The sequence below is a fragment of the Empidonax traillii genome, unplaced genomic scaffold (genome assembly GCF_003031625.1).
Source record: "Empidonax traillii isolate 1590-97213 ecotype Southwest subspecies unplaced genomic scaffold, ASM303162v1 scaffold42:size1813164, whole genome shotgun sequence".
NCBI classification, from domain to species: domain Eukaryota; kingdom Metazoa; phylum Chordata; class Aves; order Passeriformes; family Tyrannidae; genus Empidonax; species Empidonax traillii.
Genome location: NW_020955235.1, coordinates 1,491,136 through 1,510,973, shown reverse-complemented (window position 1 = coordinate 1,510,973; position 19,838 = coordinate 1,491,136). Strand labels below are relative to the sequence as shown.

At 38.9% G+C, this 19,838-nt stretch overlaps 1 protein-coding gene across 5 annotated transcripts in view; it reads left to right on the top strand.

Annotated features, from left to right (window-relative positions):
* Positions 1 to 19,838, top strand: part of RAPGEF4 (Rap guanine nucleotide exchange factor 4) — a 151,412-nt gene that overhangs the window by 39,193 nt on the left and 92,381 nt on the right. Inside the window, exon 1 of one of the 5 annotated variants that reach the window (XM_027878497.1) lies at positions 4,325 to 4,546. The exons of the other annotated variants lie outside the window; for them this stretch is intronic. The gene's annotated coding sequence lies outside the window, so the exon portion shown is untranslated. Of the gene's footprint in view, positions 1 to 4,324; positions 4,547 to 19,838 lie in introns of those variants that run through there. 5 annotated transcript variants of the gene reach the window in all.

Genomic DNA, 19,838 nt, shown 5'->3' with positions numbered 1-19,838 from the left:
CCTGCATTTTTTACCTGCATGTGTGTTTTTGCTTGAAATTGAAGTGGACTGGGAATCAAGAATAAGTTAGCAATACGTTTAAAAGTCTGCTTTGTGTAATTTTTTAGTAAACAACACTCTTCACAAAACATTGGTTTTTTCATTCCTCCCCCTCCCTGTTAGCTGTCTTCCCTTTTAGTGACGTTTTAATGTATTTTTTTTAATAGAGGAATCATGTTTAATTAAAAATTACTTGCATGTTTTCAATTATAGATGGTAATTTGCTTGACTGTACACTTTCAATTGTCTTGAGTAATTTCTTGTAGAAATACATACAGTCCATTTACATGTTTCAAGTGTTAGTGTGTTGTTTGCATAGCTCGTGTGTAACACTTGAGGAAACCACTGGGGCTTAGGAAGGACAGATGATGCTTTTTGGTGGCAGTGACACGATGACTATTCTGTCTTCTCCTTGCTGGATAGGTAGATGTCATCTGAAAGGTGGGGGGGTTACCCTACCCTTAGTGTGGGGAGATTTTCTCGACCCTTAGTGATTTGTCTGTCAGTGCCTCAGGAAAGCTGAGGCCCTTATGCCCAACCAGTCTGTCCACATCCCATAAAGGGACCCTTCATTGAACAGATTCACTGAATTGAGGAGGATTCGACTGCCCTTTTCAGGGGGAATACGCCAACAGTGTGGAGACCCCTCAGTGGGTGTTCCCAATATATTGTCCACTGCTGGCAACTGCTAAAGGATTCACTCTAGCAGTTTATGGAATAACACTCTTTATTAATACAAATTATGACAGGTTAATAAGGTTTGAGGGTTGTCCATGATAGTCCATTTTGCATGACGGCAAAAATGTGTTTAAAGCAATCTACTATAAAGCAAGCACACTCTAATCCTAAAAGCAGCATTTAACACATGTAAACTATAATTCTTACCCAACAGGTGTCCCTATGGGAGGGAAAGGCAAGTTCAGCCCATCAGTTGATCCCAGCAGTTTCGGTGGAGTCTTCCTGAATTTCCCCCCTATTCTCAACTGACTTTTATATTATCTCTTTAAGTGGAGCTTGAGTGATGTTAGTCATAAGTACTTTTATCTCTGATTGATGTAAAATTCTCTCGCATTGCTTTGCCTGCTCATTGGGGGTGGTCATATCTTGGCATCTGAGGAGAGGGATTTTGACATAGTTGTTGGCTCAGCTGCAGGACATCTTCATCTGTCCTCCTTGGTTAACAGGTATTACACAGGCTTATGAACTACAAAGTACCACCATGGTCCTCTCCCTGCAATGCCTTTTATAGAGGGAGGCTGCAGTGTCTCCATTCCACTCTCCATCTCCTGTAGGAGATGCTTATCTCTGTGTAGGGAATCTTTGTCAAGCATGTTGACTGCATTCCAGGCAGAGAGATGCAGCTGCATTTTATCCTATAGTTCTTAGTCTCCTCTAATTTTTAACCCTAGCCATCTCCCCACAATATGGAAAATACATTATCAAACCAACATGTTGTTTCAGTAGATAACTGGGAGTTAAACAAGTGGACCAGCAGTAATGTTACATTCATATTTTTGCTTGACATAAATCAATGCTAATTGGTGTTGATTCCCACCTTCATGGCCTCATGTAGTGTAGCAGAAAAAATACATGTTAACACATCCCAATTGATGTATGTCAGAATTCCATTGCAGATAAATCTGTTGTAGTTTTTAGCTTCTGGAGATAAGGTGACAAGAGGTTTTTTATTGCACCATGTATTAAAACCAGAGCTTGTCTGGTCTACTGAAATGAATTCTATGTTCAGTCCAAGTGGAACATAGTCTGTATGGTTCTGCTCACCCATGTTTAGGTGAGATGAACTCAAACAGGGATAGAAGCAGAGGAGGACTTCCATGGTAAGGGAGATGGACAGTCTGTTTTATATGATAAGACTAAACCAGCATGTCTTGGTTAGTTTGTTGATATGAAAGCTGATATGGAGTATAGTTGTTGTCTGTAAGTACAGAAGACCACCATTCAGAGCATATGAACTGTTAAAGGCCAGCGCTGCTCAGGAGCAGGTGGGTACTAATGCAGCTTGAGTGTTTGAGTGTTTTTTCTAACCATTAACAGAGATGAGGGTCTAAACAAACTTCTGATGGGAGTCTGGGGATGACGTAAATGGTAATGTGGAGTTGTTTTTATTTTGAGCAATTTTCTATGTGTATCTGCAGTAGCAGCTCCAATGCTGTTTCTAAGCCAGATTTCAGTATTTTGGCTAAATACCTTTTTCCTAGGACAGCAAAGACGTACATGAAACCATGGGGTCCAAGTTTTGTTTCAGTTCTTAGTGAAGTATCTTGCAACTGATACTGCCTTTAGAATTGACAGCACTTTTCACTTTTGTCTGCCACATCCATATCACAACTCCCTTCTGCTGGTGTAAGCCTGTTGGGAAGGTCGGCATTGTTCTGTTCTGTGGTGTAGTGAATCTTTCGTTTTTTGGTATTGTAGCATGTTTCTCCGCAGAAGGTGAGGAGCACTCCGAACTGCAGCATTGCTATTGGAATAGAGCTATTTCTTTTCACTGTCCTGAGGCATGAAAGTTGGGAGTTTGAATCTCATTCCCCAGGAAGACAACTGAAGGGAAAATTACTGCTCTTTGGATGAGTCCAGTCCTGAGGAGGATTCAAAGCCAGGTGGAAGTGCAGCACCTGCCTCCATCTTTCTTGAAATAGAGACTTTCAGTTCTTTGAATGTCGGGTGGTAGGCACCTGTCACACAGAGAGACTTCTCAAATTCAAAACCGTAAGATGCTTAGCGTTTACCAGTTATAGTCTGAAGGCCAGGAGGGCATGAAGTAGAAGGCACATCAGCTCCTCAATGTTTCCCTTCAACCAGGCCCTGTCAGCTCAGAATTGGGAATGCTTTGAAATGCTTTTTTCGGGTACCTTTCCTCACAAGATTCTCAGTCTCTGGATGCCCTTCTTCAGTCCTATTTTTCATTCCTTATCAACAACACCCAAAGAGAGGAGGAAAGCTGGGGAGGCTTGTGCAGGAGTCATGTGCAGATCCACACCTGGATCTAAAACTGCCTCTGTAACAATTCTGTGCTAATGAGTGTGCTTAGGTCTTCATTACATTCTGTCCCCAAGGTTGTGTGCTCCTGTGGCAGGTGTAAAAGTATATGTAAAATCCAGAAAGCACTTTGAAGTGGATGTTGCCACAGTAGATTTTCACATTAGAGCAAAAATAGTTGTTCTTTGTTTCAGTGTTTGTTCTAAAGTAACGAGTTAATTCAGTTTTGCTCTTTCTTTCCTGGTTTCCTGGCTAGGGGAAGACGGTATATAATACTGAATGCTGATAATAGATACAGAATAGGTCTTTATGAGTAGCTGAAATTTTTCTGCTGTTTAAATATTGGTAATGTTTAAGCAACACATATTTCTTGTTTAATATTCAGGTATGGCATTTGGTTCTTTAAAACAGAGAGAAATACTTGTGTGATCAGAAAGAGTAGCAGCTAGGAACAGCAGTGATGTGAGTCATTTTGACAGTGAGCTAGCTTGTCAGAATGTTCACATTTTCAAGACTAGATGGTCTAAGACATCCATTTTTTCCTAAATATTTTTTGAAGTCCTAATGAAAGTTTAAAGAGCTGTGTCTCACGGTGTCTTGAATTGAAAAAATCATGAATTAACAATTGCATTTTACTGCTAAAATACTGCCTATTTACTGGAAAATCAAAATAGTAACAAGATTAAGTCAGATTCTTTGTAATACTTTTAATAGTTGAATTTGACAATCCCATAGCATAAAATATGTCAATCCTAAGGCAAAAAGGAAAGACTTTGTAATGAACACATACACTGTAATATGCCAACATAATTTTTAACCAAATCAGTTTATATGTTAAGTACTTTTAACATGTAAAGTACTTAACTTACTTTTTTCTTTTTCATAAACCCTGTTTGCATTAATTAATTTCACATTGTCTACTTCTTTGGGATAAACTAGAATTTCACTTTATGTAACACAATACTTTTGTGTTACAAAGTGAAAATCCCATGGTTTTGGCTGAAATGCTGGTGTATTGCAGCCCTCTCTTGCCTAGGGCCATCTGCATAGGAGAATATTCCTTTAACAGAATAAATCACCAAAAGGCTATAGCAGACTTACTGGAACCATTCTTCTGTGTCTCTGACTACTGCTCTTGCCAAAAGTATCAAAAAAGAGGCTCGGTGGATAAAAGATTCTATTTGTGTGACTACCTGCTTTGCAATGGTTTCAGAAAGAAAAAAAATTGTACTACATTCACTGGCTCTTTAATTCAGATTGCCAATGATAATGCAGAGTCTGCTGCTAAAGAAAGGTAGGATGCAGAAGCAGAAACATTAGTGCTAATCTGCTGCAGAAGGACTAGATAAATCAGCACAGCTCTCATACATCACAGAGAGAGAAGCTGATTGCAACTTGACCATGTGCCTAAGTGGTCACATCAGCAACAAGAACGGAGCATGGATAAAAAACCTAAAATGTATCCTTAGGGCTACTTGCTGTGCAGGACCTATAAAAACACATCAGTGTAAGTTTAAGATTTCATTTTTGTTGTTTCCTTCTATTGTAATTGTTGTTGTTTACAAGAATGTATTTTTATTTTGCATAGATTTAGGGGAAATGTAATGAAGTAAAGTGTAATACTAAGCAGATACTGTTCTGCAATACTGTTTATGTCTGTGAATAGTAATGGGCTTTATTGCTGTGTGCCTCAACATAGTTCTTTCTTTGAAGATGTTTTAATATTTAATCTTAACAGTCATATTTTGGGAATTGAGTAAGGTTTTGAGTGAGATGATAGTGGGATCTCTCTTCGTCATTTCTGTCATCTTATGTTTCAAAACGATTTGAAAGACAGAATGCCAGAAAAATATATGTATATTAATTCTATTCTGAGAATTTTTGGGCTTTTTAAAATTCTTTCTGTTAAGAAAAATGCTCATAGAGAGTAATTTCTCTGGACCTTTTTTATTTCTGAATTTAGTGCAGATGGTAATTTTCCTACAGTTTTTAAAATTTGTGCAATTGTTTAATGTCACTTAAGCATCTGCAAAAAGGGAAGGCAGGGATAAGATGAAAACTGAATAAGCATTGATTGCTAGTCTGAAAATTAAATTTTAAAAGTTTTTGCAGTAAATCTGATTTCAGTTCATTTTTACTAAATTAGATTATCATATTTAAATTGAGGCTACTATACAGCAAACAAATGTGTGAAACTATCCTGGGTAGCACACGTTTCCTGCTGTATCAGACTATAAAGATGTTGTTGATTGTAACTACCCAGGAATACCCTAATTGTAGAATTCAGAGCAGCATGTTTAAATAATGCATGGGAAAATAAAAAGGAAAGATGGAATTTTACTGTTCAGATGTTAAGGTGATGCTTTGTTCAAAGAGAAAAAATGTGTAGTAAAAGCTATTGATGTGAAATCTCGGGCTGTCTCTCATGGTTTTCGGGAAAAAGGCAGGGAAACCCAGGACAGGTCTTGCTGTGCAGTCTGAAAGTGAGGGAAATTTGGAAGCATTTATAAAACCCCACCAAAAATGCTATATTTATTTACTTATTTGTAGGGAAAGATAGAGGCTTTAAACAAACAAATCTATGAAATACAAAAAAGGAGGCGTGAAAGTGATAGGAGCCTTAGTGATAGGAGCTTGATAAAGTAGGTGTAAAGATACAGAGGAACATCAATTTATTTTGTAGTGTGGTAACTGGCCAAATATAGTAACAGGAGGCTTAGAAACAGAGGTAGTCTGCATGTGTGTGTCTGCAAATGGTTTACTTTTGTGACAGTTGAAAAATGTTGTGTGGCTATTGTCCCCTTCACTGACCTAAATTATTTGGAGTATGGGCCAATTTCAGGTCTTGTGACACAGGTACTTTGTGTAGGTCTTAGCCAGAACAAAAGTTAATCTATTAATGGTTGCAAGTTTCCTACAAAAATGATGGATGGAAATAGAGAAGAGGGGAGGGAAGGTAAGGCTTTATGGCAAAAAGGGTGCTCGTTCTTCCCAACAGAATAAATAACCAACCCGACCAACTGGCAAATGGAACATGGACCAAGTAGAGCGTTTATTTTTGTATGAAATGTGCATGTGGATGATCACAGAGGCCCTCAGTTGTACTTAGCCCCTGAAACTGGGGTTCCTTTGGGAACTCATAGCTTTAGCAGTCTGACTTCCAAAATAATAAACACAGAGAGGAAAGCTGTACAGCAACAGGAAGCAAGGAGGAGTGGTGATTTCTTTGACCTTGTTACATCTTTTCTAAAGTACCCAGTGTGGTCTTAAATTGTAAACTGCATGCCAAAGATTCCTATATTTTTGTTCTGCTAAATATTCTCCTTTCACATGTGATGGAGTAATATAATCAGTCTGGCTCCTCTTAATGGAGTTTGGCTTCTGTTGGTAAAATAAAGGCATCCTTTTTTTCTGTGATCCATGTTCATTGAAACAGCAGGGGATTATTCTGGTTTACAAAGAAAATGATACAAGTAAGTAGTTTTCCTTGTCTTGTAGCTGGACACAATTTGTAAAGATTCCTATCAAAGTTATTTTGAACAGTTATAAGTACTATATCTGCTAAGACAGTCAACAGTTGTGTTGACGTTGTGATCTTAAAACAAATATTTAATTCTGTGAAGTTTCATAATGCAGTCACACTTAAATGCTAAATGAATTGTAATGCATATGACAAAACTGGAATTTGGTTATTGCTTTTTAGGTGAAGGGAAAAAGGTCTATTGTGAGCTGAATTATGGTCTTGGATGCACTTTTCAATTGTCAAAACATTTCTCCATAGTGAAATTCCATGTTTATCTGTCTGCTATGCTGAGTGTTTCACTATGACGTGTAAAGCTCTTTCATTAGACTTCAACCTGGTCTTCGTTTTCACCTTCAGTTTTAGTCAATAAATTTATGCTAAGTAGTTTCTTGTACTTTAGAGAGAAGTATGCTAATGGACACTAATACCTGCACTTTCAGAGCTGCAGGAGGCTCTCCATTGCCAATTTCAGTATATGGAATTTGCTTCTACCTATGATTTTCAGGAAAAAACATACAAAATATTGTTGTTACATTTGAGTTCAGTGGAAAAGCTCCGATTAACTGAAGTTGCCAAGGCAGGGCCTGAAACCTTAAAGCAGCATGAGCCCTATGGTGGCATCTCATAGAAACAAAAGGCTGTCCTGAGAAACATACCTGAATATAATCATAGCGGTTCAAAATGTGTTGACTAAATATAATTTCTTCTTTTCTGTCTACGAAACAGTACATCTTACACTTGAAGCTGAAAGTCTGATCTCTATAATTGCTTTTGGTCACAAAAGAAAACTGTATTGACCCAAGAGGAGGCCCTTCAAGTTCCATGATACCCGAGAGAGTGAACTTCTGTACTGCTGCAACGAATATGTTGTGTCCCCATCCCAGTGCTTATGAAATCTGCTGGCTAGGGAAAGGAATTACATGGCTTTTTGTCCTCCTGCTCCTCCTTATCCTTTCTGGGTTTAGTCACTTCTGATAAAAGGAGGCACAATTTTGCAAGTATCCCAAGAGATCTGAGAACTGTAGGTCTTTATAATATGCATGAAAAGCTTCCATCTTACTGTATGCACGCAGGCCTAAGAGCTCATTGATTTCTTCCACAGGTTCAGTAATCACTCATTCTTCCACTGAATTGTGTCTGGAATACTCACAACCAACTTTGAGCATAAAATGTTAGCACACAAGCTACAGTGGGTAAAACAGCCACAGATCAACTCAGGTACTCTCACAGCATCAGTTGTAACCAGAAGTACACTTAGAAAATTGTGATAAACGACTTTGCCCTCTGACAGCGTTGCATGTGCTGTGAAGAGGATACACGTTCTAACTGTCTCAGTAAAGTGAACTCTAATCCAGATATCGTTGTCTTCTAGGGAAACAGTGAATCTCTGGAAGGGGCTAAAAATTTTTTTATGTAAGTTGACTCGAAAAGAAATGGTAACCATTACAGCTAATATGAAAAATGAACTATTTATACTTAATTGAGTCCTCTGACCAAATTTCGGAAACTTGTGTTGAAAACCATTAAAAAATTACAAGCTATTATTGAAGAAGATCATACTTGGAAAGGACTTTTCTTGGTATCTCTCCTAGCTTTCAGGTAGTCTTCCCAGCCTTGTTAAATGCTGTCTCTGAAGTGGATATCTTCCAGAACATAGTGAACGGCGTGGTATCAGACCCTGCTAGGGCATAAACAACAGTGATCTCAAACAGGTAGCTCCTAAGAACAACCACTCATCTGATTTTTCAGTCTTTTTTAAGGAACACTTATAATAATGAAAGTGTTTTCAAAAAGGGCATCATGCAGACTGATGGCTGAAACTCTGCTATTCAGTGAAAAGCATAGACTCCTAATTAGGGGGACAATCTTTTCTGAATTTTGTGAAGCTTTTAATGGTTTTTGTTACCTCTGTGATTGTCCTGGAAAGTAAATAGTTACATATTGGATAACCATATGGATGATGTGTTAGTGTATTTAAAGAAGATTGCTCAGATGGCTCAGAGCCCATAGTGGCAATGCCAGGATTTTTATGCACTAAAAATATAAACAAATAACTACAAGATGGAGGGAGCAATCACTGAAAGGAAAAGTGAGCAATAAAATATAGAATTCACCTTTGATGTCTGTGACACAGATTAAGGCCATGGGAGAAGTATAGTGTGACTTCTCATAATACGCTTAGGCCATGTCCCAATTAGCTTTCCAGTTTGAGCTGGGAAAGTAGTATGGGTGGTTTTTCTTTGTTTCCAGTCACAGTGCTCTTTTTAAAAGTCCAGGTTTCTGCCTCTGTTTTGTTTTTCCCCAGTGACTTCAGCTGAACTTCCCAGCAGAAGCGGTGAAGACTCAGGTTGCACTTTTCACCACAAATCATACAACCCCCATTTCTCTTCTTACCAATGTAGCATAACAACTTCTTGTGACAACAAGGCCATGGAATAGACTGGTATTATTTTCCTTGGATAGATGAGGAGTGGTGGGAGGAAGGAAGGAAGCGGAAAGAAAGGTATGAGGAATAATGCAAGAAAATTCTTGAGGGACTGAGTAATTCCTTCAGGGGGATGTTTCTCGTAATTTTTGTTCGGTGCTTGAACACTGCTTCTGCAATATATACATATATTTCCAGTCTGTTTGAGTGAAAAAGGACCCTGTAATCCAAGTCCACTCATTGAACTGTAAATGTAACCTCACTGAAGGAAAGGAACAGTTTGAAACACTGACGCTTTCATATTTTAGTCAGGATTTATCATGATCTGTAAAGCACATAATTCTCATAACAGGAAAGCTTCAGCTGTTTTAAACCCTGGCAGTTTTTCATTTGAGAAATACCCAGGCAGCAACCCTTCTCTCAGATGAGACAGAGTGGGCTGTTTTATATCAGGAACTGCATTTCCTACTTTGCTCTCTCTGCCAGAAATTCTCTTGCCAGAATCTCTGTCATTTCAGTTTTTATCTGGTTTTGAGGGGAAATTAGTTAACCATCCCAGTAGTGTCACCATCACTACAACAAAAAATCTGCAGACAGTGAGAGACTATGGAAAACTGATAACTGCCCACAAATGCATAATTTTCCCCAGGCCATGATAAGCAGTGAATAAGTTGCCAGATCCATTTTACAGTGGAGGGGACTCTGGTGCAGTCCTATTCCTTTAATATTAGTGTGTGGACAATTCTGAAACAACAAGGTGGCAAAGAGTCTGGTTTATGTCTGTTACTACTTTTGCTGTATTGCTACTTAAGCAATTAACTGTTACAGCCAGTACTGTGTTCTGGTACTGGATCCTTGTCTTTGAAGGAACTTACAGAGGTAAGATTTTTTAGGACCTTTAAAAAATTAAATGTAGTAAATAAAATTTTCATCCTTTGTCTACAGAAATTGAAACTTTGTCCTCTTCAATTAGATTACATGCACAGACCATGTAGGCTTCAGCAGGAAAGCCCTTGCATGCATTTGACAGAGAATTTGAGCAAAAGTGTTAACCAAACAAGCAAGCTGGAAGCTTGAACACACGAGACACACTGTTTTTATACCATGTGATGACAGTGTTGCTGGTTACGACTTTATTGGTAGGCTGAAGTGTTGGTAGTAGAGAGTATTTAAATATAAGTGTAGAGCTGAGCTTACTGAGAGTTGGTGTGTGGTGCTCAGCAGTCAGATCTCTGTTTCATTTTTTGCCAGTCATATCAGGAATTACTTCTTTGGTGCATGGCAACATTCCAGATTGCATCTCGGTCCAGTGGATTAATCATCAGAGCAATGCTTTTATAGGGAAGAGAATATCCAGGGTCCAGACTGGAAGGGTCCTTTGCAGTTTTGCAGAGCTCACCTGAGAAGAAGAGTGAATTCTTCACGCATATGTAATTGCTTAGTCTGTAATGTATTTGCTGTCTATGCCAAGAGGCAGTCAGTGAATGTTTGCAAAGGGAGTTTTTTGAGTGAGGAATAAAAAAGCATAACTGAGGAGAAACTGTGCCAGGGAATAAAGTAACATATGATGGATTGCTGCTTTTTTTTTTTTTCCCCCAAATTAAGATCTGTAGTATGTTAATAGCTTATGGCAATGGTGACTAAAATGCTTGTTATCTTGACTGTATGTGCATTAGAACCAATTTTGAAAGTGCCTAGCACCTACTGAAAAAGTTCTGTGATGTTTTTAGAGCAGTGGTGGTAGTGGTCGTGGTATGAGGTGATGCAACATAAGACAGTTGAGTAGGGGTGAGGCGCAGACTTTCTGAAGGAGCCGGAGCACTGGAAGACTGACAGAAAGCTGTGAATGCAATATAACTTTTACTTCAAATATACAGAGAGCAAGTGATCAAAAATACAAGCCCACTTGCATTCTTTATTATCTGAGAGCATTTGTTCCCATCAAACTTATCTTGAAGGCACTGATACTGCTTTTCACTCCCTCATTGACTGTATTTTTACTCATATATGTACACAATGTCCTCCGAATAATATAAGCACAAAAATTCTGCAAAGAAAGAATTTTATTAAAAAAATGGACGTTAATGTTTCAAAGGAGACTAGAATATCTCCTGGGATTATGGAGTAGATGGGAGGAGTTGATTGCCTCAGGCATAGCCCAGGGCCATTAATTACAGCTAGTCATTTATTCTCCTGTAATGCCCTATGCTCATGCCACCATTCCTGTTAACAACACAGAAATAGAAAGCTGACTGACCTGTAGACTTCGATGGGTAATGTTATTCTTATAATGATTACTTATATTTCTAAATACTCATCACTATAGTGGTGGACAGAGTTTCAGTTTGTAAGCTTCACGTCTTTCCAGAGAGTTAATGTTTCATTTGTTACTCACAGGAAGCCTTTAAATAACTCTTGAAAACATTATAGCCTATATGAGGTATGTTCTGTGTACTGAGTCCCAGGAAAGCAGAATTGATATAAATACTCTCTAAATCATCAGCATGCATATTTTCATATCTAGAGAAGACGAAAATCGAACATGTGGTTCCTTTACTCTGTGGTTGCCATATAAGACAAAGTCCAGTCAAAGTTCTAAGGATGAAAAACTAAACATCTCGGTTTTGGTTTGTTTTTGAAAGGAAAAAAGTCTTGAAATTTTAATTTATTTAAATAACTGAAGAAATGCTAACAAAAGACAGAATAGTTATAAACCATTTAGAAGCCATCATATGCTCTTTCCATGCAAGCTCATGTACTCAGCACTACACAATAAAAGCTTTGCTGGGCTGATCTTAAAGTGCAGGAGGAAAAAGTTCAAGAGCAAGAGACAGCCCCCAGCACCCAGCTTAGCAGATCATGTGGACACACATGACTCTAAGCAGCACAGAGTTTAGGTAGCAAACAGCAGCTGTGAGAATTTCCAGATTGCAAGACTTGCATGTCTGTTTAAGTTATTCTAATATGTTTTTGCTCAAGAAGAAAGTTATTCATCTGACCTTTACATAGAGTCCTTCTTTGTCAGGGATCTCAAAGTGATTTACAGATGCAGAGATTTAGCACTGACATGCATATGTCAGAGGGAAAATGAACAGACTGACTGCAGCATGGTTGCAGAGAACTTTGGCAATGCAGAACTATGACTACTGATGGGCTTCACTACTACATTTCCTGAAAGACCGTACAGCAGTTCTGCGTAGCAGCTCAGGTCGGGAAGTGTGAGATACTGTGCTCAGCTGAAAACATAGGTGAGTTAACACCTAGCCTGTATGAGAACAATGGTAAATTACTTTAAAAAAACAAGCAGCAGCACTTGAACTGTCTCTAATTAGCACTTGTGGTGAAGATGTAGATTGTATTGCTGAAATGTGAAATTCCAGCACTACATTGATTCCAAGAAACGGGGTGTGAGGTTGGTTGAGGGTGACTTAGGATAAATAACCACATCCTAATGTGCATTTGTGCTCATTGTTTATCCAGCTGGACCTTGTTTACTTTATGGATTCCAAATTGATCACAGGGGTGGTGGGACATATTAAAACAAAAAAGGAGGCTTAGGATAGACTTATGGGATAGTCTTTTGGTATACTAAAATGTCTGAAATTTAGAGAATATATTCATAGGAGAAGTTGTACTTTAAGTTTAGTAATGGCATGTGGTGGAAGGTTGGTATATGGATTTTTTTCTCCTCCTTACATGTCAAATCTCATTGACCCTTGTGCGTCTCATACACATAGAGAGAATTGAGCTTAGAGCCAATAGTTCTTTCATTTTAAAAAGACTAGTTGGAATTCTTTTCCATTCAGCTATGTTTGCTAATTCCAATATTTAAGAATGGATGTTTTAAAAATGCTTTATGTTGCTCCTTTTCCTTCCTCTGACTTTACTGTTACAGTTTGGCTTGCCACTATGCAGGAGGAGGAGAGATGAGGGATGAAGGAAGTGGTGGCCCTCCTTGACGTGCCCATTTTCCTCCTTTCCACTGGCTCAAAATAAATTCTCTACTGTTTACAGGGCTGTCAGAAAAAAAGAGGGGTTGGAGAGAGGGAAGGAGGAAGAGGAGAGAACAAAGTGAGAATGGGAGGGAACCTTTGCCCTCTGGGGTCATTATGAGGTCAACATGCATCCATCATCCATCTGAGAAACCTGTAATATTAATTAGACCATTTTAGTGCATAATGAGGACTAGAATGCAACTGGAACTTAGGTAATAAAGTGTTAATTTAATTTCTCTGTGACCCAATAATTTTTAAAAACTGAACAAGTTAAATGATGAATTGACTCAGCAAATGAGTCTCTCAGAGACTGTTTTTACCGGGTGAATCAAGGGAACTGTCTGATCTGGTCCTGATGTTCCACAAAGTTATGGGTGAGGCTTTATCAAGTTGTCCCTCTTGGTCAAAGCAGTCCTGCAGAAACCCACAGGGGATTGTACTCTCTGATGGTGTATGCACAGTACTGAAGCATTCATGTGGAATTAGAGATTTGTGTCTTTATCCCAGAAACCTGAAAGTAGTTTCCTTTGTTATGGTTCTTTTTCTTGACAGATCTCCTGCCTGTTAGCTTTAATCATCTGTGGGATCTGGAGTATTCCAGCCTTCTGTTACAAGGGTTATTTTACTGATAGGAGTGTCTGAAACTGAAAGGAGGGTGTATGGAACTCTGTGAAACACCTAACACAGCAGAGCTTAACATGTGTTGTACACAAATGAAGGTCTGCACTACCAGTCCATACAGGGACAACTGGAAACCATAGGGCTAAACCCACCAGATAGTAGTGACTTCCTGCTCCCTGTCTCAAATATTTCAGAGGTACAAGCAATCCTTATGTTCTCAGAGACATGTCACAGCAGTTTGATGCTGACTTACTGCTATTTGAATTTATCTGGTTTGAGTTTCCTTTTTCTTTGAAAGGACTTAAACTTTTTTTAAACTTCCTTCCTGATGTTTGTCTTTTTTCCAGATTCCAAAATTAGATCAAGTCACATTTCCTCATGGAACTTCTGCTACAAGGAGGCATTGAGCTATTGCAGCCCCTAGTCTGAAGGTGCCTGCTCCAGTGGATGACCTGCGCTGTCATGCACGCTATCCAAAAACAATTGGACAATGGCAAACTTTAGAAGTTAATGCATGTCCTGCTTTCTGTCCCGTCCCCCTCAGCTTGTGCTTTCTGACTCTTGCTTGATGTCGCTGAGTCCTATTTGTTGAAGGTGCTATTTAATCCGTGAGTTGCCTGCTGCATTCTCGTTTGACCTGTTAACTGTTAAAGCAAAAAAGTTATTTTAAGAAGCAGCTTGTCAAAGGGAGCATATCTATTCCCTTCAAAGACCTCTAAAGATTAATATTTGATTAAAATGTGACTGCAGCATTAAAATGGGTGCCTTGTGTCTTTTTGTAAATGAATGACTGGCAAACTGTGGACTGTCTAGTTTTTAATTGGCAAATTATTCAGTGAATGGTTCTGGAGCAATTGCAGGAGAGGACAAGGAATTACATGATTTTTAGATAAATTCGTTGTTACTTTTATTCCTAGAGATAGTCTGAAAATGAGTAAATCCCTATATGCATCCAGAGATTCAGTTTAAATTTCTTCTCTGGAAAGAAAGAAGAGGACATGCTCTGAATCATGGAATAAAATACCAGGTTCTGTTAGACAATTACACCTCAAAAACCAGAAGGCTAAGTTTGTGGTCAGCTTAGTGGTAGCTTTACTTGTGACCCATGCAGCTGCTGCTCTGTTCTTTTTCCCTGCCTCTGTTTGCCTGCTGCTTTCTTTTTGAACTCCACTGAATGGCTGTTGATAAAATCTGCTCTCAAAAAGACTTTGAGACCCAATGCCTGTCCATTTTAATATTCTGGTGGATCAGAAAGACAACCAAATATTTAGATATTACTATATACTCTACGGAAGACTCTAGGGCAGTCAGTATGCAGAGGGAAAATAATGGGTAGAGTTACCTGGATGCAGTAGGAGAGAATTTAACGTGTATCAGTTTACTGAAAAAATATCATGGAATAGGTTAACAGAACAACGAAAGAAATCTGTTGAATTTTACTTTTGAGTTGAAAGTCTTAATAGCACTTTGTAAAGAGAAGAGACTGTTCCATTTTATGTGTATGAGTTTGATGTTGCTACCTTTGCATCTGCAAGTAATATAATCCAATGTAACAGCTCATGACAATTAAGATAAATGCACAAAAGGGCTCCAGAAACAATCTCTTTGAGTATGTCTCTTGTTGTGTTAATGTGGGGCTCCTGTGAAGGTCTGTGACTAATATTCTTCTCTCAGTAGCTGGCTGTTGACTTTTTAATAGAAAAAGAACAGCAGAAAATGTTTTAAAATGAAAGAAGAAAGCCTAAAGGGCTACTATTATTTCCCAAGTACTCTCTCTTTCAAACTACAAATCTTGGTAGTATGTGGGGGTATGTATGGGGTATGTGGGGTATGTATGGGGTATGTATTGGTAGTATGGGGTATGTGGGCATCCTCTAGTTCCTAGATTCTCCCAGCCATGTAGACAGGCCAAGGACTATGGGTGGCAACTGCAGTCAGAGATTTTTTTTTTTTTTTACATGCTCCATGATCTGGAAGTCAGACAATTAGAAATGATTGATTAATCTGGATATTCATCTTTGTACGGTTGGAAACAATGAGACATTCCATGCAGATTCAGGGCAAATGGCAGTCAACTGTCATTTGAGCTTTTCTTTCAGTGGAAAAGAGGACATTATTTTAAATTAGAAGAAAGATTATACAGATCGATCTTGAATCACCCTCATGTTACATTTTTCTTTTCTGGCTGATGTTAATTAAATTGGTTCAGTGAAATACTCTGAAATGTAGTATGGAGTAGAGTATATGCAGTATGTACATAAGTGTGCATTTTCATTTCCGTTGAAAGGCTGCTAAAATTTTATTTCTGAGATGTAAAAACATCTTAATGTAACACTGGAAAGCAAATACAAGTGGTGTGTTGCTTATTTAGAGTTTTGTAATGTGCTTTGGTTACTTTTGTAAATGTCTAATTGGTCTTCTGCAGAAAAATGTGGGTATTTTCCCATGTTACAAAGAGGCAAATATTGTCTCAACATTCGCCTCGTCCCTTTCTGGCTGTTCTTTCTTGGCTGTGCAGCAATTTCTAAAAGACCCGAATCTGTTCAATGCCCCCTGTTCACAGTAGGGCCCCCTTCCCAATCTTTGCAGACCTGTCCAGTAAGATGACATGTTGGGCACAGGAGTAGAAGCCGGTGGCTGGCAGGGCACGGGTCACTGTTGCATTGAATACTTTGTGTTGTGGAACCACAGCCTGCAGCCGTGGGCTGCATAGGAACATGTGAAAGGCTTGGATATAATCTGGATTTCAGTGGTTCTTCAAAAGGGAATTTCAAGAAAAGAGGTTTATAAACAGAGTAACATCCTGTGTTGCCACTCAATATCATCAGTGTCTGCTACAAAGTTTTCAAGCTGGGAATACAGGTAATTAGGTGCTGAGGAAGATAAACTGCAGAGCGAGGAAAGAGGGTTACAAGAGGGTGGTTATGAATAGCTGCATCCATTACTGACTTGAGCTCCTTGAAAAGTACATTAGATAGAGTTGTACCTAATGGAAGCTTCTTAGCGTGTGAATTGTTTGTTTAAGTAGGAATTACTATGTTAGGGGGAAAAGAACATTTCAATAAATGTTTGGTAACAACTTTTTTTTATAGTTTCAAGGTTAGAAAAAGGTGCAGCTGCTATGACTTCTCTAGCTAACATAAAAGTCTCAGTGGGTTCATTCCACTACTCTCTTAGGACTTCCTGATTTTAGCCAGTACCTTTGGCTTTACTAATGTTGGTGATTTCTTTCACCTCTTAAGAGAATATAGAAGGGACAGGACTGGGTTTTTCGGTGATCTTGAAATGTCACAGAAGCGTTTGAATCTGATCTGACCCTACTGTTTTGTACCAATGCCCCAAACACTATGGACTGACTGTCATCATCTTTGTAGGGCTGCTCTTCCTGGAAATTTCTAGAGTTGGTCATATGGTCTGGTAGTGAGATATATGCAACAGTACCTCTTTAATATTAACAACTGATACTCAATATCAGCTATATGTATCATGTACCCATGTAATTTAAATTGTAATGTTGTGCAACAACAGTAATAGCCCAGTGAAAATGTATTAAATTATTGGCCTAACCAAAGTGTTGAAATTCCAGGTATGTTGTTCTGAATTTGGACAGAATTGAGGCCTGCAAGGAATATATAGTCCCTGTGATGCTGCTGGACAAGAAATTTTTTAATTATAATGCAATTGTAATTAAAATTCCAACTGGTCTTTCACTTGTGGTACAGAACACTTCTGAAATGTAGTTCTCAAAGCAGAGTTTCTCCAACTTTCCCCCAGCTTACTTACAATGGGAAAAGGTTTTCTGGATATCCAGGAGTGCCTTGTCAATCCCTAGTTATGCTTCTACCCAAGCTTCTGTTTTTGTGCCAACTTGCTTACTTACCCTTAGCCATATTCATCTCCCAGGGAGAGACAGTGCTGGCTTGCCAGACTGGAGTTACCCTGAACAGCCCAGCATAATGGTTGAAGTCAGAGCTGCTGTTTCAGAAGCTGCCTCTGACATTAAAGGAAACAGAACTGACCCAGCACTTGCTACTTTGGAAAAGCCATCCTCTTTTGAAAAAGCATTTTAATTCTGAATAAAACATTGGGTTGGCTTTTAGCTCATGAATAGCACTTTATTCCACTTGAATAAATATCAGCACCGACGAGTAACCCCATCATGCCATGACCTTATGTAATTACATGGCCACATTCCAAGTTAATTTTGGCTGTTATTTCCACAAATGCATAGGAGAGGTTTTTGTAGTTACTTGATTCCTAGTTAGGCAGTGCTTCTGCAGATGGGCTGTAAAATAACCTGACAATTAGCTATGCTCAAAGGACTAGTTCTGGCTTCAGATACTGACAGTATCTCAGATACTTCCTTCCCAGACTCCTCCTGAAGACTTTACATCTTTAAGGAGCCTGTGACAGATGAGAGTTGACAAATGACTGAAAAACTGGAATTTTATGGAAAGGTTTTGAAAGCAACATTGCTTTATTGACAGGGAAAGTTCAAGCAATTAAAAATCACTAGAAGACAAATGCCTTCTCATCCTAGTTTTATTCTTCAGAGTCCTCAAGGAAGGGCTGTCTACCAGTGTGTGACCAGGGAAACAAGTTTTCTTCTTGCCTCACTGGGCCCATGATTCAGGCAGTCTGCCTTCTGCTTGGACAACTGAGTGAAATACCCTGGACAACGGAATGAAGCTTCTAATGCTACTGTAACATCACTCCTGGCACAATCCCAGCTGGCAGTTTCTTGTCCTTGTCATGTACTGTCATTGCAAAGGTGAACTTCAGCACTGTGGTTCCCCTTTTTGGGACTGTGTTGGAATAAAGGGTCATCTTCATTTAATAACCTCCTTACTGGACTTGGAGGCTTGGTAAAGGTATGAGTTCATAACCTTACGTGGAAGCCCCAGGTTGTCATATTCTTCTAGTGGGATTTTTTGAGATACAGAGCTCTTAAATAACTGTGTTTATGAATGCCTAAATATCTTTAAATTCTGTGCCTGCAGTCAATGAACGTCAGTGCTGTGTTGCTTCTGAAATACCTAAGTCATTGCTGTAAATGCAGAGTGGTGGTTTAAGTTGTTCTGGTGCTTTGGGAAAGTGTGTACCCTCAGCTTGTTTGCCAGTTAAATAGGGAAGGTTATTTTGTCGCAGATGCTTTGTGTAGGCTATCACTCGAAATATGAACGTTAGGACGGGTTGACATTTTTTATTTTGTGCGAAGAAAAGCAGATTGAGTTTTGTATTTAGTGTTTGATGGAAGGCCCTCTCTCTTTCCCAGTGCTCTGTTTCTGTACAGCAGTCAAATCCCACATACTTTACTGTATTCTGCCAGGAAATCTGCTAACCTTTCATATAATATGTAATAGGTTTTATAGCCGGTGCTGCAGAGCTGTTTTCCATGCAGGAGGATTTTCAGCTTTTTTTTTTCTGTTGCCTTGCTAAGGTTTGCAGTGGTTCTCTCTACAGTGCCAGATGTACATAAAACAGGAAATTATATACTATTCTCTTGCTTATTGAGCAGAGAGAAGAATCTGCTTTTAAAACCTAGCTGGGAGAGGTTGCTAGAAATGCCAAGTTTAAAGAGATAGATCAAGTATGGGAGATGAGAAGGCAAGACAAAACTCGCTTGAATGTGATGATGAATGCAAAATCTCAACTCAAACACAGTTGATGTACTGACATTAAAGGGATTGTAGTGAATATATAATCATTGTGGATATATGCAGAGGATTTTGTATTGTAAGATAATCAAATGAGTATTTCTTTGTACACACAATTACTGGCAGTGATGGAAATCTCAGGAGAGCTCTAATGATCTATATTTAAAGAGATATCAGACCAATTACATAGTGTAGTATTTGTCTGTCCCTGAAGGAATGCAATCTCAAAATAACATTATTTTGTTTAGCAAATATATGGAATCCTTTATCTACATATCTTGAAGCATTTTACAAATGCTAAGCACTTAATTGAGTAGCATTCTGCTGGGCTGTGTTTGCAGGCGTGGTGATCCACTGATTACAGAGCTCATGGATAACCCTGATGCCAATCTGGTCGTGCCTTGCCTGCAGGTTCCTTCTGTTTGGCCTACAGCTTTTTCCTGTCAGGTACTGAGGAGCAGTTGTTTTGCCACCATGCTGCCAGGTGTCCTCTGCTTCCCATCAGGCTGTTTCAGTGTCTGCAGACTGAACTCTGCCACCTGTCCACACAGGAAGAGGGTATGGCCTGAGCTGTGTGG